The sequence below is a fragment of the Pseudophryne corroboree genome, chromosome 2, assembly GCF_028390025.1.
Source record: "Pseudophryne corroboree isolate aPseCor3 chromosome 2, aPseCor3.hap2, whole genome shotgun sequence".
Taxonomy (NCBI): domain Eukaryota; kingdom Metazoa; phylum Chordata; class Amphibia; order Anura; family Myobatrachidae; genus Pseudophryne; species Pseudophryne corroboree.
In genome coordinates this window covers 801,510,415-801,530,852 of record NC_086445.1, presented here as the reverse complement: position 1 = coordinate 801,530,852, position 20,438 = coordinate 801,510,415, and the positions used below count along the sequence as shown (strand labels likewise).

General features: G+C 30.4%; 23 non-coding genes across 23 annotated transcripts; all 23 read left to right on the top strand.

Annotated features, from left to right (window-relative positions):
* The first annotated feature begins 539 nt into the window (after window positions 1-539).
* On the top strand, window positions 540-752 carry LOC135053688 (small nucleolar RNA U3). The gene has a single exon (XR_010243008.1). It is a non-coding gene; the product is annotated as a small nucleolar RNA U3 (small nucleolar RNA).
* A 653-nt stretch (window positions 753-1,405) lies between these two features.
* Window positions 1,406-1,618, top strand: LOC135053334 (small nucleolar RNA U3). The gene has a single exon (XR_010242700.1). It is a non-coding gene; the product is annotated as a small nucleolar RNA U3 (small nucleolar RNA).
* Window positions 1,619-2,271: 653 nt separating this feature from the next.
* LOC135053767 (small nucleolar RNA U3) lies at window positions 2,272-2,484 on the top strand. The gene has a single exon (XR_010243076.1). It is a non-coding gene; the product is annotated as a small nucleolar RNA U3 (small nucleolar RNA).
* Window positions 2,485-3,137: 653 nt separating this feature from the next.
* On the top strand, window positions 3,138-3,350 carry LOC135053992 (small nucleolar RNA U3). Its single transcript, XR_010243274.1, has one exon. It is a non-coding gene; the product is annotated as a small nucleolar RNA U3 (small nucleolar RNA).
* A 655-nt stretch (window positions 3,351-4,005) lies between these two features.
* Window positions 4,006-4,218, top strand: LOC135053534 (small nucleolar RNA U3). Its single transcript, XR_010242871.1, has one exon. It is a non-coding gene; the product is annotated as a small nucleolar RNA U3 (small nucleolar RNA).
* A 653-nt stretch (window positions 4,219-4,871) lies between these two features.
* LOC135053545 (small nucleolar RNA U3) lies at window positions 4,872-5,084 on the top strand. The gene has a single exon (XR_010242881.1). It is a non-coding gene; the product is annotated as a small nucleolar RNA U3 (small nucleolar RNA).
* Window positions 5,085-5,737: 653 nt separating this feature from the next.
* On the top strand, window positions 5,738-5,950 carry LOC135053507 (small nucleolar RNA U3). The gene has a single exon (XR_010242848.1). It is a non-coding gene; the product is annotated as a small nucleolar RNA U3 (small nucleolar RNA).
* Window positions 5,951-6,606: 656 nt separating this feature from the next.
* LOC135053400 (small nucleolar RNA U3) lies at window positions 6,607-6,819 on the top strand. The gene has a single exon (XR_010242756.1). It is a non-coding gene; the product is annotated as a small nucleolar RNA U3 (small nucleolar RNA).
* A 652-nt stretch (window positions 6,820-7,471) lies between these two features.
* Window positions 7,472-7,684, top strand: LOC135053260 (small nucleolar RNA U3). The gene has a single exon (XR_010242634.1). It is a non-coding gene; the product is annotated as a small nucleolar RNA U3 (small nucleolar RNA).
* A 652-nt stretch (window positions 7,685-8,336) lies between these two features.
* Window positions 8,337-8,549, top strand: LOC135053687 (small nucleolar RNA U3). The gene has a single exon (XR_010243007.1). It is a non-coding gene; the product is annotated as a small nucleolar RNA U3 (small nucleolar RNA).
* Window positions 8,550-9,202: 653 nt separating this feature from the next.
* Window positions 9,203-9,415, top strand: LOC135053203 (small nucleolar RNA U3). Its single transcript, XR_010242584.1, has one exon. It is a non-coding gene; the product is annotated as a small nucleolar RNA U3 (small nucleolar RNA).
* Window positions 9,416-10,068: 653 nt separating this feature from the next.
* Window positions 10,069-10,281, top strand: LOC135053054 (small nucleolar RNA U3). The gene has a single exon (XR_010242455.1). It is a non-coding gene; the product is annotated as a small nucleolar RNA U3 (small nucleolar RNA).
* A 653-nt stretch (window positions 10,282-10,934) lies between these two features.
* LOC135053591 (small nucleolar RNA U3) lies at window positions 10,935-11,147 on the top strand. The gene has a single exon (XR_010242922.1). It is a non-coding gene; the product is annotated as a small nucleolar RNA U3 (small nucleolar RNA).
* Window positions 11,148-11,800: 653 nt separating this feature from the next.
* On the top strand, window positions 11,801-12,013 carry LOC135053087 (small nucleolar RNA U3). The gene has a single exon (XR_010242483.1). It is a non-coding gene; the product is annotated as a small nucleolar RNA U3 (small nucleolar RNA).
* Window positions 12,014-12,665: 652 nt separating this feature from the next.
* On the top strand, window positions 12,666-12,878 carry LOC135053259 (small nucleolar RNA U3). Its single transcript, XR_010242633.1, has one exon. It is a non-coding gene; the product is annotated as a small nucleolar RNA U3 (small nucleolar RNA).
* A 652-nt stretch (window positions 12,879-13,530) lies between these two features.
* Window positions 13,531-13,744, top strand: LOC135053828 (small nucleolar RNA U3). Its single transcript, XR_010243129.1, has one exon. It is a non-coding gene; the product is annotated as a small nucleolar RNA U3 (small nucleolar RNA).
* A 653-nt stretch (window positions 13,745-14,397) lies between these two features.
* On the top strand, window positions 14,398-14,610 carry LOC135053111 (small nucleolar RNA U3). The gene has a single exon (XR_010242504.1). It is a non-coding gene; the product is annotated as a small nucleolar RNA U3 (small nucleolar RNA).
* Window positions 14,611-15,263: 653 nt separating this feature from the next.
* LOC135053068 (small nucleolar RNA U3) lies at window positions 15,264-15,476 on the top strand. Its single transcript, XR_010242467.1, has one exon. It is a non-coding gene; the product is annotated as a small nucleolar RNA U3 (small nucleolar RNA).
* A 653-nt stretch (window positions 15,477-16,129) lies between these two features.
* LOC135053439 (small nucleolar RNA U3) lies at window positions 16,130-16,342 on the top strand. The gene has a single exon (XR_010242790.1). It is a non-coding gene; the product is annotated as a small nucleolar RNA U3 (small nucleolar RNA).
* Window positions 16,343-16,995: 653 nt separating this feature from the next.
* LOC135053702 (small nucleolar RNA U3) lies at window positions 16,996-17,208 on the top strand. Its single transcript, XR_010243020.1, has one exon. It is a non-coding gene; the product is annotated as a small nucleolar RNA U3 (small nucleolar RNA).
* A 652-nt stretch (window positions 17,209-17,860) lies between these two features.
* LOC135053289 (small nucleolar RNA U3) lies at window positions 17,861-18,073 on the top strand. Its single transcript, XR_010242659.1, has one exon. It is a non-coding gene; the product is annotated as a small nucleolar RNA U3 (small nucleolar RNA).
* Window positions 18,074-18,728: 655 nt separating this feature from the next.
* Window positions 18,729-18,941, top strand: LOC135053788 (small nucleolar RNA U3). The gene has a single exon (XR_010243094.1). It is a non-coding gene; the product is annotated as a small nucleolar RNA U3 (small nucleolar RNA).
* A 653-nt stretch (window positions 18,942-19,594) lies between these two features.
* Window positions 19,595-19,807, top strand: LOC135053355 (small nucleolar RNA U3). The gene has a single exon (XR_010242717.1). It is a non-coding gene; the product is annotated as a small nucleolar RNA U3 (small nucleolar RNA).
* The last annotated feature ends 631 nt before the right edge of the window (window positions 19,808-20,438 follow it).

Sequence of the window (20,438 nt, the reverse complement as noted above, 5' to 3'; positions counted from 1 at the left end):
TATGATATAGGAATAAAAGCAATGTCTAAGAGTATTATTTTACATTTTAATTGTAACCTTCTTTAAGTGGTTCATGTCAATGAGGACTTGAAAAATGTAAAGTGTGCTTTCCTTAAAAGAACCTTTTGTTTGCAGTGTATTTGTTTAATAATTGTTTAATTCTTTAGCAAATCAGCAATTAATGCAAGCCACTAGTTTATTTCCTATATGCAATATAAGAAATTTTGAAGTACCAATGCTATTAGTGCATTGGTTTCATTGTTAAGTGTTCTGTTTAATATTTTGGTTTAAACAAATTTATATATGCAAAAATTATAATATGTTACCTAATACAATCTTAAAATGTGTCTACTCTCACAGAAAATCATTCAGTATATGATAGTGAATGAATTGTAGACTGAAGATTTGTGGAGAATGTTATGCAACTGAAAATTGGTTGACAATTTCTATATCAAGTTTTATGCATGGGTCCTAAAATGTCACCATGAGTTAAAAGAGGAATTTATATGGCCTATCTAAACCATCAACAAAATGTAGCTAAGATTATACTTTCAGGGATCATTTCTATAGGCAATGATGGGAGAAATGTGCTTGAATGTGTCAAAACTTGCCAACCACCATGATGAGATTAAGAGCTCTCTTCTCAGCATGAAGGCAGTTAGCAACCCTGTTTTATGCAGATGTTGTTAGCTTTTGATGACTGTCCTACTTCTTAATAAAGAAGTGGTAGAATAGGGCTCATTCAGAGTGGCTGATTACACACTTTAAAATCAACTATGGTTATTTAAAACTAAGTTTGTATAATGTTTAATATCCTTGAAAGAATACGCATTGATGTTTCAACATTCCTGAATCAGAATGTTTTTTTTATGATATAGGAATAAAAGCAATGTCTAAGAGTATTATTTTACATTTTAATTGTAACCTTCTTTAAGTGGTTCATGTCAATGAGGACTTGAAAAATGTAAAGTGTGCTTTCCTTAAAAGAACCTTTTGTTTGCAGTGTATTTGTTTAATAATTGTTTAATTCTTTAGCAAATCAGCAATTAATGCAAGCCACTAGTTTATTTCCTATATGCAATATAAGAAATTTTGAAGTACCAATGCTATTAGTGCATTGGTTTCATTGTTAAGTGTTCTGATTAATATTTTGGCTTAAACAATTTTATATATGCAAAAAGTATAACATGTTACCTAATACAATCTTAAAATGTGTCTACTCTCACAGAAAATCATTCAGTATATGATAGTGAATGAATTGTAGTCTGAAAATTTGTGGAGAATGTTATGCAACTGAAAATTGGTTGACAATTTCTATATCAAGTTTTATGAATGGGTCCAAAAATGTCTCCATGAGTTAAAAGAGGAATTCATATGGCCTATCTAAACCATCAACAAAATGTATTTGTCTATACTTTCAGGGATCATTTCTATAGGCAATGATGGGAGAAATGTGCTTGAAAGTGTCCAAACTCGCCAACCACCATGATGAGTTTAAGAGCTCTCTTCTCAGCATGAAAGCAGTTAGCAACTCTGTTTCATGCAGATGTTGTTAGCTTTTGATGACTGTCCTACTCCTTAATAAAGAAGTGGTAGAAGAGGGCTCATTCAGAGTGGCTGATTACACACTTTAAAATCAACTATGGTTATTTAAAACTAAGTTTGTATAATGTTTAATATCCTTAAAAGAATACGCATTGATGTTTCAACATTACGGAATCAGAATGTTTTTTATGATATAGGAATAAAAGCAATGTCTAAGAGTATTATTTTACATTTTAATTGTAACCTTCTTTTAGTGGTTCATGTCAATGAGGACTTGAAAAATGTAAAGTGTGCTTTCCTTAAAAGAACATTTTGTTTGCAGTGTATTTGTTTAATAATTGTTTAATTCTTTAGCAAATCAGCAATTAATGCAAGCCACTAGTTTATTTCCTATATGCAATATAAGAAATTTTGAAGTACCAATGCTGTTAGTGCATTGGTTTCATTGTTAAGTGTTCTGTTTAATATTTTGGCTTAAACAAGTTTATATATGCAAAAATTATAATATGTTACCTAATACAATCTTAAAATGTGTCTACTCTCACAGAAAATCATTCAGTATATGATAGTGAATGAATTGTAGTCTGAAAATTTGTGGATAATGTTATGCAACTGAAAATTGGTTGACAATTTCTATATCAAGTTTTATGAATGAGTCCAAAAATGTCACCATGAGTTAAAAGAGGAATTCATATGGCTAATCTAAACCATCAACAAAATTTAATTAAGACTATACTTCTAGGGATCATTTCTATAGGCAATGATGGGAGAAATGTGTTTGAAAGTGTCCAAACTCGCCAACCACCATGATGAGTTTAAGAGCTCTCTTCTCAGCATGAAGGTAGTTAGCAATTCTGTGTCATGCAGATGTTGTTAGCTTTTGATGACTGTCCTACTTCTTAATAAAGCAGTGGTAGAAAAGTGCTCATTCAGAGTGGCTGATTACACACTTTAAAATCAACTATGGTTATTTAAAACTAAGTTTGTATAATGTTTAATATCCTTGAAAGAATACACATTGATGTTTCAACATTCCTGAATCAGAATGTTTTTTATGATATAGGAATAAAAGCAATGTCTAAGAGTATTATTTTACATTTTAATTGTAACCTTCTTTTAGTGGTTCATGTCAATGAAAACTTGAAAAATGTAAAGTGTGCTTTCCTTAAAAGAACGTTTTGTTTGCAGTGTATTTGTTTAATAATTGTTTAATTCTTTAGCAAATCAGCAATTAATGCAAGCCACTAGTTTATTTCCTATATGCAATATAAGAAATTTTGAAGTACCAATGCTTTTAGTGCATTGGTTTCATTGTTAAGTGTTCTGTTTAATATTTTGGCTTAAACAAGTTTATATATGCAAAAATTATAATATGTTACCTAATACAATCTTAAAATGTGTCTACTCTCACAGAAAATCATTCAGTATATGATAGTGAATGAATTGTAGTCTGAAAATTTGTGGATAATGTTATGCAACTGAAAATTGGTTGACAATTTCTATATCAAGTTTTATGAATGGGTCCAAAAATGTTACCATGAGTTAAAAGAGGAATTCATATGGCCTATCTAAACCATCAACAAAATGTAGCTAAGATTATACTTCCAGGGATCATTTCTATAGGCAATGATGGGAGAAATGTGCTTGAATGTGTCAAAACTCGCCAACCACCATGATGAGATTAAGAGCTCTCTTTTCAGCATGAAGGCAGTTAGCAACTCTGTTTTATGCAGATGTTGTTAGCTTTTGATGACTGTCCTACTTCTTAATAAAGAAGTGGTAGAATAGTGTGTAATCAGAGTGGCTGATTACACACTTTAAAATCAACTATGGTTATTTAAAACTAAGTTTGTATAATGTTTAATATCCTTGAAAGAATACGCATTGATGTTTCAACATTCCTGAATCAGAATGTTTTTTTTATGATATAGGAATAAAAGCAATGTCTAAGAGTATTATTTTACATTTTAATTGTAACCTTCGTTAAGTGGTTCATGTCAATGAGGACTTGAAAAATGTAAAGTGTGCTTTCCTTAAAAGAACCTTTTGTTTGCAGTGTATTTGTTTAATAATTGTTTAATTCTTTAGCAAATCAGCAATTAATGCAAGCCACTAGTTTATTTCCTATATGCAATATAAGAAATTTTGAAGTACCAATGCTATTAGTGCATTGGTTTCATTGTTAAGTGTTCTGTTTAATATTTTGGTTTAAACAAATTTATATATGCAAAAATTATAATATGTTACCTAATACAATCTTAAAATGTGTCTACTCTCACAGAAAATCATTCAGTATATGATAGTGAATGAATTGTAGACTGAAAATTTGTGGAGAATGTTATGCAACTGAAAATTGGTTGACAATTTCTATATCAAGTTTTATGCATGGGTCCTAAAATGTCACCATGAGTTAAAAGAGGAATTTATATGGCCTATCTAAACCATCAACAAAATGTAGCTAAGATTATACTTTCAGGGATCATTTCTATAGGCAATGATGGGAGAAATGTGCTTGAATGTGTCAAAACTTGCAAACCACCATGATGAGATTAAGAGCTCTCTTCTCAGCATGAAGGCAGTTAGCAACTCTGTTTTATGCAGATGTTGTTAGCTTTTGATGACTGTCCTACTTCTTAATAAAGAAGTGGTAGAATAGGGCTCATTCAGAGTGGCTGATTACACACTTTAAAATCAACTATGGTTATTTAAAACTAAGTTTGTATAATGTTTAATATCCTTGAAAGAATACGCATTGATGTTTCAACATTCCTGAATCAGAATGTTTTTTATGATATAGCAATTAAAGCAATGTCTAAGAGTATTATTTTACATTTTAATTTTAACCTTCTTTAAGTGGTTCATGTCAATGAGGCCTAGAAAAATGTAAAGTGTGCTTTCCTTAAAAGAACCTTTTGTTTGCAGTGTATTTGTTTAATAATTGTTTAATTCTTTAGCAAATCAGCAATTAATGCAAGCCACTAGTTTATTTCCTATATGCAATATAAGAAATTTTGAAGTACCAATGCTATTAGTGCATTGGTTTCATTGTTAAGTGTTCTGATTAATATTTTGGCTTAAACAATTTTATATATGCAAAAAGTATAACATGTTACCTAATACAATCTTAAAATGTGTCTACTCTCACAGAAAATCATTCAGTATATGATAGTGAATGAATTGTAGTCTGAAAATTTGTGGAGAATGTTATGCAACTGAAAATTGGTTGACAATTTCTATATCAAGTTTTATGAATGGGTCCAAAAATGTCTCCATGAGTTAAAAGAGGAATTCATATGGCCTATCTAAACCATCAACAAAATGTATTTAAGTCTATACTTTCAGGGATCATTTCTATAGGCAATGATGGGAGAAATGTGCTTGAAAGTGTCCAAACTCGCCTACCACCATGATGAGTTTAAGAGCTCTCTTCTCAGCATGAAGGCAGTTAGCAACTCTGTTTCATGCAGATGTTGTTAGCTTTTGATGACTGTCCTACTCTTTAATAAAGAAGTGGTAGAAGAGGGCTCATTCAGAGTGGCTGATTACACACTTTAAAATCAACTATGGTTATTTAAAACTAAGTTTGTGTAATGTTTAATATCCTTAAAAGAATACGCATTGATGTTTCAACATTACGGAATCAGAATGTTTTTTATGATATAGGAATAAAAGCAATGTCTAAGAGTATTATTTTACATTTTAATTGTAACCTTCTTTTAGTGGTTCATGTCAATGAGGACTTGAAAAATGTAAAGTGTGCTTTCCTTAAAAGAACATTTTGTTTGCAGTGTATTTGTTTAATAATTGTTTAATTCTTTAGCAAATCAGCAATTAATGCAAGCCACTAGTTTATTTCCTATATGCAATATAAGAAATTTTGAAGTACCAATGCTATTAGTGCATTGGTTTCATTGTTAAGTGTTCTGTTTAATATTTTGGCTTAAACAAGTTTATATACGCAAAAATTATAATATGTTACCTAATACAATCTTAAAATGTGTCTACTCTCACAGAAAATCATTCAGTATATGATAGTGAATGAATTGTAGTCTGAAAATTTGTGGATAATGTTATGTAACTGAAAATTGGTTGACAATTTCTATATCAAGTTTTATGAATGGGTCCAAAAATGTCACCATGAGTTAAAAGAGGAATTCATATGGCTAATCTAAACCATCTACAAAATGTAATTAAGACTATACTTCCAGGGATCATTTCTATAGGCAATGATGGGAGAAATGTGTTTGAAAGTGTCTAAACTCATCAACCACCATGATGAGTTTAAGAGCTCTCTTCTCAGCATGAAGGCAGTTAGCAACTCTGTTTCATGCAGATGTTGTTAGCTTTTGATGACTGTCCTACTTCTTAATAAAGAAGTGGTAGAATAGGGCTCATTCAGAGTGGCTGATTACACACTTTAAAATCAACTATGGTTATTTAAAACTAAGTTTGTATAATGTTTAATATCCTTGAAAGAATACGCATTGATGTTTCAACATTCCTGAATCAGAATGTTTTTTTTTATGATATAGGAATAAAAGCAATGTCTAAGAGTATTATTTTACATTTTAATTGTAACCTTCTTTAAGTGGTTCATGTCAATGAGGACTTGAAAAATGTAAAGTGTGCTTTCCTTAAAAGAACCTTTTGTTTGCAGTGTATTTGTTTAATAATTGTTTAATTCTTTAGCAAATCAGCAATTAATGCAAGCCACTAGTTTATTTCCTATATGCAATATAAGAAATTTTGAAGTACCAATGCTATTAGTGCATTGGTTTCATTGTTAAGTGTTCTGTTTAATATTTTGGTTTAAACAAATTTATATATGCAAAAATTATAATATGTTACCTAATACAATCTTAAAATGTGTCTACTCTCACAGAAAATCATTCAGTATATGATAGTGAATGAATTGTAAACTGAAGATTTGTGGAGAATGTTATGCAACTGAAAATTGGTTGACAATTTCTATATCAAGTTTTATGAATGAGTCCAAAAATGTCACCATGAGTTAAAAGAGGAATTCATATGGCTAATCTAAACCATCAACAAAATGTAATTAAGACTATACTTCTAGGGATCATTTCTATAGGCAATGATGGGAGAAATGTGTTTGAAAGTGTCCAAACTCGCCAACCACCATGATGAGTTTAAGAGCTCTCTTCTCAGCATGAAGGCAGTTAGCAACTCTGTTTCATGCAGATGTTGTTAGCTTTTGATGACTGTCCTACTGCTTAATAAAGAAGTGGTAGAAGAGGGCTCATTCAGAGTGGCTGATTACACACTTTAAAATCAACTATGGTTATTTAAAACTAAGTTTGTATAATGTTTAATATCCTTGAAAGAATACGCATTGATGTTTCAACATTCCTGAATCAGAATGTTTTTATGATATAGGAATAAAAGCAATGTCTAAGAGTATTATTTTACATTTTAATTTTAACCTTCTTTAAGTGGTTCATGTCAATGATGACTTGAAAAATGTAAAGTGTGCTTTCCTTAAAAGAACCTTTTGTTTGCAGTGTATTTGTTTAATAATTGTTTAATTCTTTAGCAAATCAGCAATTAATGCAAGCCACTAGTTTATTTCCTATATGCAATATAAGAAATTTTGAAGTACCAATGCTATTAGTGCATTGGTTTCATTGTTAAGTGTTCTGTTTAATATTTTGGTTTAAACAAATTTATATATGCAAAAATTACAATATGTTACCTAATACAATTTTAAAATGTGTCTACTCTCACAGAAAATCATTCAGTATATGATAGTGAATGAATTGTAGTCTGAAAATTTGTGGAGAATGTTATGCAACTGAAAATTGGTTGACAATTTCTATATCAAGTTTTATGCATGGGTCATAAAATGTCAACATGAGTTAAAAGAGGAATTTATATGGCCTATCTAAACCATCAACAAAATGTAGCTAAGATTATACTTTCAGGGATCATTTCTATAGGCAATGATGGGAGAAATGTGCTTGAAAGTGTCCAAACTCGCCAACCACCATGATGAGTTTAAGAGCTCTCTTCTCAGCATGAAGGCAGTTAGCAACTCTGTTTCATGCAGATGTTGTTAGCTTTTGATGACTGTCCTACTTCTTAATAAAGAAGTGGTAGAAGAGGGCTCATTCAGAGTGGCTGATTACACACTTTAAAATCAACTATGGTTATTTAAAACTAAGTTTGTATAATGTTTAATATCCTTGAAAGAATACACATTGATGTTTCAACATTCCTGAATCAGAATGTTTTTATGATATAGGAATAAAAGCAATGTCTAAGAGTATTATTTTACATTTTAATTGTAACCTTCTTTAAGTGGTTCATGTCAATGAGGACTTGAAAAATGTAAAGTGTGCTTTCCTTAAAAGAACCTTTTGTTTGCAGTGTATTTGTTTAATAATTGTTTAATTCTTTAGCAAATCAGCAATTAATGCAAGCCACTAGTTTATTTCCTATATGCAATATAAGAAATTTTGAAGTACCAATGCTATTAGTGCATTGGTTTCATTGTTAAGTGTTCTGTTTAATATTTTGGTTTAAACAAATTTATATATGCAAAAATTATAATATGTTACCTAATACAATCTTAAAATGTGTCTACTCTCACAGAAAATCATTCAGTATATGATAGTGAATGAATTGTAGACTGAAGATTTGTGGAGAATGTTATGCAACTGAAAATTGGTTGACAATTTCTATATCAAGTTTTATGCATGGGTCCTAAAATGTCACCATGAGTTAAAAGAGGAATTTATATGGCCTATCTAAACCATCAACAAAATGTAGCTAAGATTATACTTTCAGGGATCATTTCTATAGGCAATGATGGGAGAAATGTGCTTGAATGTGTCAAAACTTGCCAACCACCATGATGAGATTAAGAGCTCTCTTCTCAGCATGAAGGCAGTTAGCAACCCTGTTTTATGCAGATGTTGTTAGCTTTTGATGACTGTCCTACTTCTTAATAAAGAAGTGGTAGAATAGGGCTCATTCAGAGTGGCTGATTACACACTTTAAAATCAACTATGGTTATTTAAAACTAAGTTTGTATAATGTTTAATATCCTTGAAAGAATACGCATTGATGTTTCAACATTCCTGAATCAGAATGTTTTTTTTATGATATAGGAATAAAAGCAATGTCTAAGAGTATTATTTTACATTTTAATTGTAACCTTCTTTAAGTGGTTCATGTCAATGAGGACTTGAAAAATGTAAAGTGTGCTTTCCTTAAAAGAACCTTTTGTTTGCAGTGTATTTGTTTAATAATTGTTTAATTCTTTAGCAAATCAGCAATTAATGCAAGCCACTAGTTTATTTCCTATATGCAATATAAGAAATTTTGAAGTACCAATGCTATTAGTGCATTGGTTTCATTGTTAAGTGTTCTGATTAATATTTTGGCTTAAACAATTTTATATATGCAAAAAGTATAACATGTTACCTAATACAATCTTAAAATGTGTCTACTCTCACAGAAAATCATTCAGTATATGATAGTGAATGAATTGTAGTCTGAAAATTTGTGGAGAATGTTATGCAACTGAAAATTGGTTGACAATTTCTATATCAAGTTTTATGAATGGGTCCAAAAATGTCTCCATGAGTTAAAAGAGGAATTCATATGGCCTATCTAAACCATCAACAAAATGTATTTGTCTATACTTTCAGGGATCATTTCTATAGGCAATGATGGGAGAAATGTGCTTGAAAGTGTCCAAACTCGCCAACCACCATGATGAGTTTAAGAGCTCTCTTCTCAGCATGAAGGCAGTTAGCAACTCTGTTTCATGCAGATGTTGTTAGCTTTTGATGACTGTCCTACTCCTTAATAAAGAAGTGGTAGAAGAGGGCTCATTCAGAGTGGCTGATTACACACTTTAAAATCAACTATGGTTATTTAAAACTAAGTTTGTATAATGTTTAATATCCTTAAAAGAATATGCATTGATGTTTCAACATTACGGAATCAGAATGTTTTTTATGATATAGGAATAAAAGCAATGTCTAAGAGTATTATTTTACATTTTAATTGTAACCTTCTTTTAGTGGTTCATGTCAATGAGGACTTGAAAAATGTAAAGTGTGCTTTCCTTTAAAGAACATTTTGTTTGCAGTGTCTTTGTTTAATAATTGTTTAATTCTTTAGCAAATCAGCAATTAATGCAAGCCACTAGTTTATTTCCTATATGCAATATAAGAAATTTTGAAGTACCAATGCTATTAGTGCATTGGTTTCATTGTTAAGTGTTCTGTTTAATATTTTGGCTTAAACAAGTTTATATATGCAAAAATTATAATATGTTACCTAATACAATCTTAAAATGTGTCTACTCTCACAGAAAATCATTCAGTATATGATAGTGAATGAATTGTAGTCTGAAAATTTGTGGATAATGTTATGTAACTGAAAATTGGTTGACAATTTCTATATCAAGTTTTATGAATGGGTCCAAAAATGTCACCATGAGTTAAAAGAGGAATTCATATGGCTAATCTAAACCATCTACAAAATGTAATTAAGACTATACTTCCAGGGATCATTTCTATAGGCAATGATGGGAGAAATGTGTTTGAAAGTGTCAAAACTCGCCAACCACCATGATGAGTTTAAGAGCTCTCTTCTCAGCATGAAGGCAGTTAGCAACTCTGTTTCATGCAGATGTTGTTAGCTTTTGATGACTGTCCTACTTCTTAATAAAGAAGTGGTAGAAGAGGGCTCATTCAGAGTGGCTGATTACACACTTTAAAATCAACTATGGTTATTTAAAACTAAGTTTGTATAATGTTTAATATCCTTGAAAGAATACGCATTGATGTTTCAACATTCCTGAATCAGAATGTTTTTTATGATATAGCAATTAAAGCAATGTCTAAGAGTATTATTTTACATTTTAATTTTAACCTTCTTTAAGTGGTTCATGTCAATGAGGACTTGAAAAATGTAAAGTGTGCTTTCCTTAAAAGAACATTTTGTTTGCAGTGTATTTGTTTAATAATTGTTTAATTCTTTAGCAAATCAGCAATTAATGCAAGCCACTAGTTTATTTCCTATATGCAATATAAGAAATTTTGAAGTACCAATGCTATTAGTGCATTGGTTTCATTGTTAAGTGTTCTGTTTAATATTTTGGTTTAAACAAATTTATATATGCAAAAATTATAATATGTTACCTAATACAATCTTAAAATGTGTCTACTCTCACAGAAAATCATTCAGTATATGATAGTGAATGAATTGTAGTCTGAAAATTTGTGGAGAATGTTATGCAACTGAAAATTGGTTGACAATTTCTATATCAAGTTTTATGCATGGGTCCTAAAATGTCACCATGAGTTAAAAGAGGAATTTATATGGCCTATCTAAACCATCAACCAAATGTAGCTAAGATTATACTTTCAGGGATCATTTTTATAGGCAATGATGGGAGAAATGTGCTTGAAAGTGTCCAAACTCGCCAACCACCATGATGAGTTTAAGAGCTCTCTTCTCAGCATGAAGGCAGTTAGCAACTCTGTTTCATGCAGATGTTGTTAGCTTTTGATGACTGTCCTACTTCTTAATAAAGAAGTGGTAGAAGAGGGCTCATTCAGAGTGGCTGATTACACACTTTAAAATCAACTATGGTTATTTAAAACTAAGTTTGTATAATGTTTAATATCCTTGAAAGAATACACATTGATGTTTCAACATTCTTGAATCAGAATGTTTTTTATGATATAGGAATAAAAGCAATGTCTAAGAGTATTATTTTACATTTTAATTGTAACCTTCTTTTAGTGGTTCATGTCAATGAGGACTTGAAAAATGTAAAGTGTGCTTTCCTTAAAAGAACATTTTGTTTGCAGTGTATTTGTTTAATAATTGTTTAATTCTTTAGCAAATCAGCAATTAATGCAAGCCACTAGTTTATTTCCTATATGCAATATAAGAAATTTTGAAGTACCAATGCTGTTAGTGCATTGGTTTCATTGTTAAGTGTTCTGTTTAATATTTTGGCTTAAACAAGTTTATATATGCAAAAATTATAATATGTTACCTAATACAATCTTAAAATGTGTCTACTCTCACAGAAAATCATTCAGTATATGATAGTGAATGAATTGTAGTCTGAAAATTTGTGGATAATGTTATGCAACTGAAAATTGGTTGACAATTTCTATATCAAGTTTTATGAATGAGTCCAAAAATGTCACCATGAGTTAAAAGAGGAATTCATATGGCTAATCTAAACCATCAACAAAATTTAATTAAGACTATACTTCTAGGGATCATTTCTATAGGCAATGATGGGAGAAATGTGTTTGAAAGTGTCCAAACTCGCCAACCACCATGATGAGTTTAAGAGCTCTCTTCTCAGCATGAAGGCAGTTAGCAACTCTGTTTCATGCAGATGTTGTTAGCTTTTGATGACTGTCCTACTTCTTAATAAAGAAGTGGTAGAAGAGGGCTCATTCAGAGTGGCTGATTACACACTTTAAAATCAACTATGGTTATTTAAAACTAAGTTTGTATAATGTTTAATATCCTTGAAAGAATACGCATTGATGTTTCAACATTCCTGAATCAGAATGTTTTTATGATATAGGAATAAAAGCAATGTCTAAGAGTATTATTTTACATTTTAATTTTAACCTTCTTTAAGTGGTTCATGTCAATGATGACTTGAAAAATGTAAAGTGTGCTTTCCTTAAAAGAACCTTTTGTTTGCAGTGTATTTGTTTAATAATTGTTTAATTCTTTAGCAAATCAGCAATTAATGCAAGCCACTAGTTTATTTCCTATATGCAATATAAGAAATTTTGAAGTACCAATGCTATTAGTGCATTGGTTTCATTGTTAAGTGTTCTGTTTAATATTTTGGTTTAAACAAATTTATATATGCAAAAATTACAATATGTTACCTAATACAATCTTAAAATGTGTCTACTCTCACAGAAAATCATTCAGTATATGATAGTGAATGAATTGTAGTCTGAAAATTTGTGGAGAATGTTATGCAACTGAAAATTGGTTGACAATTTCTATATCAAGTTTTATGCATGGGTCCTAAAATGTCAACATGAGTTAAAAGAGGAATTTATATGGCCTATCTAAACCATCAACAAAATGTAGCTAAGATTATACTTTCAGGGATCATTTCTATAGGCAATGATGGGAGAAATGTGCTTGAAAGTGTCCAAACTCGCCAACCACCATGATGAGTTTAAGAGCTCTCTTCTCAGCATGAAGGCAGTTAGCAACTCTGTTTCATGCAGATGTTGTTAGCTTTTGATGACTGTCCTACTTCTTAATAAAGAAGTGGTAGAAGAGGGCTCATTCAGAGTGGCTGATTACACACTTTAAAATCAACTATGGTTATTTAAAACTAAGTTTGTATAATGTTTAATATCCTTGAAAGAATACACATTGATGTTTCAACATTCCTGAATCAGAATGTTTTTATGATATAGGAATAAAAGCAATGTCTAAGAGTATTATTTTACATTTTAATTGTAACCTTCTTTAAGTGGTTCATGTCAATGAGGACTTGAAAAATGTAAAGTGTGCTTTCCTTAAAAGAACATTTTGTTTGCAGTGTATTTGTTTAATAATTGTTTAATTCTTTAGCAAATCAGCAATTAATGCAAGCCACTAGTTTATTTCCTATATGCAATATAAGAAATTTTGAAGTACCAATGCTATTAGTGCATTGGTTTCATTGTTAAGTGTTCTGTTTAATATTTTGGCTTAAACAAGTTTATATATGCAAAAAGTATAACATGTTACCTAATACAATCTTAAAATGTGTCTACTCTCACAGAAAATCATTCAGTATATGATAGTGATTGAATTGTAGTCTGAAAATTTGTGGATAATGTTATGCAACTGAAAATTGGTTGACAATTTCTATATCAAGTTTTATGAATGGGTCCAAAAATGTCACCATGAGTTAAAAGAGGAATTCATATGGCCTATCTAAACCATCAACAAAATGTATTTAAGACTATACTTTCAGGGATTATTTTTTATAGGCAATGATAGGAGAAATGTGCTTGAAATTGTCCAAACTCGCCAACCACCATGATGAGTTTAAGAGCTCTCTTCTCAGCATGAAGGCAGTTAGCAACTCTGTTTCATGCAGATGTTGTTAGCTTTTGATGACTGTCCTACTTCTTAATAAAGAAGTGGTAGAAGAGGGCTCATTCAGAGTGGCTGATTACACGCTTTAAAATCAACTATGGTTATTTAAAACTAAGTTTGTATAATGTTTAATATCCTTGAAAGAATACACATTGATGTTTCAACATTCCTGAATCAGAATGTTTTTTATGATATAGGAATAAAAGCAATGTCTAAGAGTATTATTTTACATTTTAATTGTAACCTTCTTTTAGTGGTTCATGTCAATGAGGACTTGAAAAATGTAAAGTGTGCTTTCCTTAAAAGAACATTTTGTTTGCAGTGTATTTGTTTAATAATTGTTTAATTCTTTAGCAAATCAGCAATTAATGCAAGCCACTAGTTTATTTCCTATATGCAATATAAGAAATTTTGAAGTACCAATGCTGTTAGTGCATTGGTTTCATTGTTAAGTGTTCTGTTTAATATTTTGGCTTAAACAAGTTTATATATGCAAAAATTATAATATGTTACCTAATACAATCTTAAAATGTGTCTACTCTCACAGAAAATCATTCAGTATATGATAGTAAATGAATTGTAGTCTGAAAATTTGTGGATAATGTTATGCAACTGAAAATTGGTTGACAATTTCTATATCAAGTTTTATGAATGAGTCCAAAAATGTCACCATGAGTTAAAAGAGGAATTCATATGGCCTATCTAAACCATCAACAAAATGTATTTAAGACTATACTTTCAGGGATCATTTCTATAGGCAATGATGGGAGAAATGTGCTTGAAAGTGTCCAAACTCGCCAACCACCATGATGAGTTTAAGAGCTCTCTTCTCAGCATGAAGGCAGTTAGCAACTCTGTTTCATGCAGATGTTGTTAGCTTTTGATGACTGTCCTACTTCTTAATAAAGAAGTGGTAGAAGAGGGCTCATTCAGAGTGGCTGATTACACACTTTAAAATCAACTATGGTTATTTAAAACTAAGTTTGTATAATGTTTAATATCCTTGAAAGAATACACATTGATGTTTCAACATTCTTGAATCAGAATGTTTTTTATGATATAGGAATAAAAGCAATGTCTAAGAGTATTATTTTACATTTTAATTGTAACCTTCTTTTAGTGGTTCATGTCAATGAGGACTTGAAAAATGTAAAGTGTGCTTTCCTTAAAAGAACATTTTGTTTGCAGTGTATTTGTTTAATAATTGTTTAATTCTTTAGCAAATCAGCAATTAATGCAAGCCACTAGTTTATTTCCTATATGCAATATAAGAAATTTTGAAGTACCAATGCTGTTAGTGCATTGGTTTCATTGTTAAGTGTTCTGTTAAATATTTTGGCTTAAACAAGTTTATATATGCAAAAATTATAATATGTTACCTAATACAATCTTAAAATGTGTCTACTCTCACAGAAAATCATTCAGTATATGATAGTGAATGAATTGTAGTCTGAAAATTTGTGGATAATGTTATGCAACTGAAAATTGGTTGACAATTTCTATATCAAGTTTTATGAATGAGTCCAAAAATGTCACCATGAGTTAAAAGAGGAATTCATATGGCTAATCTAAACCATCAACAAAATGTAATTAAGACTATACTTCCAGGGATCATTTCTATAGGCAATGATGAGAGAAATGTGTTTGAAAGTGTCCAAACTCGCCAACCACCATGATGAGTTTAAGAGCTCTCTTCTCAGCATGAAGGCAGTTAGCAACTCTGTTTCATGCAGATGTTGTTAGCTTTTGATGACTGTCCTACTTCTTAATAAAGAAGTGGTAGAAGAGGGCTCATTCAGAGTGGCTGATTACACACTTTAAAATCAACTATGGTTATTTAAAACTAAGTTTGTATAATGTTTAATATCCTTGAAAGAATACGCATTGATGTTTCAACATTCCTGAATCAGAATGTTTTTTATGATATAGGAATAAAAGCAATGTCTAAGAGTATTATTTTACATTTTAATTTTAACCTTCTTTAAGTGGTTCATGTCAATGATGACTTGAAAAATGTAAAGTGTGCTTTCCTTAAAAGAACCTTTTGTTTGCAGTGTATTTGTTTAATAATTGTTTAATTCTTCAGCAAATCAGCAATTAATGCAAGCCACTAGTTTATTTCCTATATGCAATATAAGAAATTTTGAAGTACCAATGCTATTAGTGCATTGGTTTCATTGTTAAGTGTTCTGTTTAATATTTTGGTTTAAACAAATTTATATATGCAAAAATTATAATATGTTACCTAATACAATCTTAAAATGTGTCTACTCTCACAGAAAATCATTCAGTATATGATAGTGAATGAATTGTAGTCTGAAAATTTGTGGAGAATGTTATGCAACTGAAAATTGGTTGACAATTTCTATATCAAGTTTTATGCATGGGTCCTAAAATGTCACCATGAGTTAAAAGAGGAATTTATATGGCCTATCTAAACCATCAACCAAATGTAGCTAAAATTATACTTTCAGGGATCATTTCTATAGGCAATGATGGGCGAAATGTGCGTGAAAGTGTCCAAACTCGCCAACCACCATGATGAGTTTAAGAGCTCTCTTCTCAGCATGAAGGCAGTTAGCAACTCTGTTTCATGCAGATGTTGTTAGCTTTTGATGACTGTCCTACTTCTTAATAAAGAAGTGGTAGAAGAGGGCTCATTCAGAGTGGCTGATTACACACTTTAAAATCAACTATGGTTATTTAAAACTAAGTTTGTATAATGTTTAATATCCTTGAAAGAATACACATTGATGTTTCAACATTCCTGAATCAGAATGTTTTTTATGATATAGGAATAAAAGCAATGTCTAAGAGTATTATTTTACATTTTAATTGTAACCTTCTTTTAGTGGTTCATGTCAATGAGCACTTGAAAAATGTAAAGTGTGCTTTCCTTAAAAGAACAATTTGTTTGCAGTGTATTTGTTTAATAATTGTTTAATTCTTTAGCAAATCAGCAATTAATGCAAGCCACTAGTTTATTTCCTATATGCAATATAAGAAATTTTGAAGTACCAATGCTGTTAGTGCATTGGTTTCATTGTTAAGTGTTCTGTTTAATATTTTGGCTTAAACAAGTTTATATATGCAAAAATGATAATATGTTACCTAATACAATCTTAAAATGTGTCTACTCTCACAGAAAATCATTCAGTATATGATAGTGAATGAATTGTAGTCTGAAAATTTGTGGATAATGTTATGCAACTGAAAATTGGTTGACAATTTCTATATCAAGTTTTATGAATGAGTCCAAAAATGTCACCATGAGTTAAAAGAGGAATTCATATGGCCTATCTAAACCATCAACAAAATGTATTTAAGACTATACTTTCCGGGATCATTTCTATAAGCAATGATGGGAGAAATGTGCTTGAAAGTGTCCAAACTCGCCAACCACCATGATGAGTTTAAGAGCTCTCTTCTCAGCATGAAGGCAGTTAGCAACTCTGTTTCATGCAGATGTTGTTAGCTTTTGATGACTGTCCTACTTCTTAATAAAGAAGTGGTAGAAGAGGGCTCATTCAGAGTGGCTGATTACACACTTTAAAATCAACTATGGTTATTTAAAACTAAGTTTGTATAATGTTTAATATCTTTGAAAGAATACGCATTGATGTTTCAACATTCCTTAATCAGAATGTTTTTTATGATATAGGAATAAAAGCAATGTCTAAGAGTATTATTTTACATTTTAATTTTAACCTTCTTTAAGTGGTTCATGTCAATGATGACTTGAAAAATGTAAAGTGTGCTTTCCTTAAAAGAACCTTTTGTTTGCAGTGTGTTTGTTTAATAATTGTTTAATTATTTAGCAAATCAGCAATTAATGCAAGCCACTAGTTTATTTCCTATATGCAATATAAGAAATTTTGAAGTACCAATGCTATTAGTGCATTGGTTTCATTGTTAAGTGTTCTGTTTAATATTTTGGCTTAAACAAGTTTATATATGCAAAAATTATAATATGTTACCTAATACAATCTTAAAATGTGTCTACTCTCACAGAAAATCATTCAGTATATGATAGTGAATGAATTGTAGTCTGAAAATTTGTGGTGAATGTTATGCAACTGAAATTGGTGGACAATTTCTATATCAAGTTTTATGAATGGGTCCAAAAATGTCACCATGAGTTAAAAGAGGAATTCATATGGCCTATCTAAACCATCAACAAAATGTATTTAAGACTATACTTGCAGGGATCATTTCTATAGGCAATGATGGGAGAAATGTGCTTGAAAGTGTCCAAACTCGCCAACCACTATGATGAGTTTAAGAGCTCTCTTCTCAGCATGAAGGCAGTTAGCAACTCTGTTTCATGCAGATGTTGTTAGCTTTTGATGACTGTCCTACTTCTTAATAAAGAAGTGGTAGAAGAGGGCTCATTCAGAGTGGCTGATTACACACTTTAAAATCAACTATGGTTATTTAAAACTAAGTTTGTATAATGTTTAATATCCTTGAAAGAATACGCATTGATGTTTCAACATTCCTGAATCAGAATGTTTTTTTTATGATATAGGAATAAAAGCAATGTCTAAGAGTATTATTTTACATTTTAATTTTAACCTTCTTTAAGTGGTTCATGTCAATGATGACTTGAAAAATGTAAAGTGTGCTTTCCTTAAAAGAACCTTTTGTTTGCAGTGTATTTGTTTAATAATTGTTTAATTCTTTAGCAAATCAGCAATTAATGCAAGCCACTAGTTTATTTCCTATATGCAATATAAGAAATTTTGAAGTACCAATGCTATTAGTGCATTGGTTTCATTGTTAAGTGTTCTGTTTAATATTTTGGCTTAAACAAGTTTATATATGCAAAAATGATAATATGTTACCTAATACAATCTTAAAATGTGTCTACTCTCACAGAAAATCATTCAGTATATGATAGTGAATGAATTGTAGTCTGAAAATTTGTGGATAATGTTATGCAACTGAAAATTGGTTGACAATTTCTATATCAAGTTTTATGAATTGGTCCAAAAATGTCACCATGAGTTAAAAGAGGAATTCATATGGCTAATCTAAACCATCAACAAAATGTAATTAAGACTATATTTCCAGGGATCATTTCTATAGGCAATGATGGGAGAAATGTGTTTGAAAGTGTCCAAACTCGCCAACCACCATGATGAGATTAAGAGCTCTCTTCTCAGCATGAAGGCAGTTAGCAACTCTATTTCATGCAGATGTTGTTAGCTTTTGATGACTGTCCTACTTCTTAATAAAGAAGTGGTAGAAGAGGGCTCATTCAGAGTGGCTGATTACACACTTTAAAATCAACTATGGTTATTTAAAACTAAGTTTGTATAATGTTTAATATCCTTGAAAGAATACGCATTGATGTTTCAACATTCCTGAATCAGAATGTTTTTTATGATATAGGAATAAAAGCAATGTCTAAGAGTATTATTTTACATTTTAATTTTAACCTTCTTTAAGTGGTTCATGTCAATGAGGACTTGAAAAATGTAAAGTGTGCTTTCCTTAAAAGAACCTTTTGTTTGCAGTGTATTTGTTTAATAATTGTTTAATTCTTCAGCAAATCAGCAATTAATGCAAGCCACTAGTTTATTTCCTATATGCAATATAAGAAATTTTGAAGTACCAATGCTATTAGTGCATTGGTTTCATTGTTAAGTGTTCTGTTTAATATTTTGGTTTAAACAAATTTATATATGCAAAAATTATAATATGTTACCTAATACAATCTTAAAATGTGTCTACTCTCACAGAAAATCATTCAGTATATGATAGTGAATGAATTGTAGTCTGAAAATTTGTGGAGAATGTTATGCAACTGAAAATTGGTTGACAATTTCTATATCAAGTTTTATGCATGGGTCTTAAAATGTCACCATGAGTTAAAAGAGGAATTTATATGGCCTATCTAAACCATCAACCAAATGTAGCTAAAATTATACTTTCAGGGATCATTTCTATAGGCAATGATGGGAGAAATGTGCTTGAAAGTGTCCAAACTTGCCAACCACCATGATGAGTTTAAGAGCTCTCTTCTCAGCATGAAGGCAGTTAGCAACTCTGTTTCATGCAGATGTTGTTAGCTTTTGATGACTGTCCTACTTCTTAATAAAGAAGTGGTAGAAGAGGGCTCATTCAGAGTGGCTGATTACACACTTTAAAATCAACTATGGTTATTTAAAACTAAGTTTGTATAATGTTTAATATCCTTGAAAGAATACACATTGATGTTTCAACATTCCTGAATCAGAATGTTTTTTATGATATAGGAATAAAAGCAATGTCTAAGAGTATTATTTTACATTTTAATTTTAACCTTCTTTAAGTGGTTCATGTCAATGATGACTTGAAAAATGTAAAGTGTGCTTTCCTTAAAAGAACCTTTTGTTTGCAGTGTATTTGTTTAATAATTGTTTAATTATTTAGCAAATCAGCAATTAATGCAAGCCACTAGTTTATTTCCTATATGCAATATAAGAAATTTTGAAGTACCAATGCTATTAGTGCATTGGTTTCATTGTTAAGTGTTCTGTTTAATATTTTGGCTTAAACAAGTTTATATATGCAAAAATGATATGTTACCTAATACAATCTTAAAATGTGTCTACTCTCACAGAAAATCATTCAGTATATGATAGTGAATGAATTGTAGTCTGAAAATTTGTGGTGAATGTTATGCAACTGAAAATTGGTGGACAATTTCTATATCAAGTTTTATGAATGGGTCCAAAAATGTCACCATGAGTTAAAAGAGGAATTCATATGGCCTATCTAAA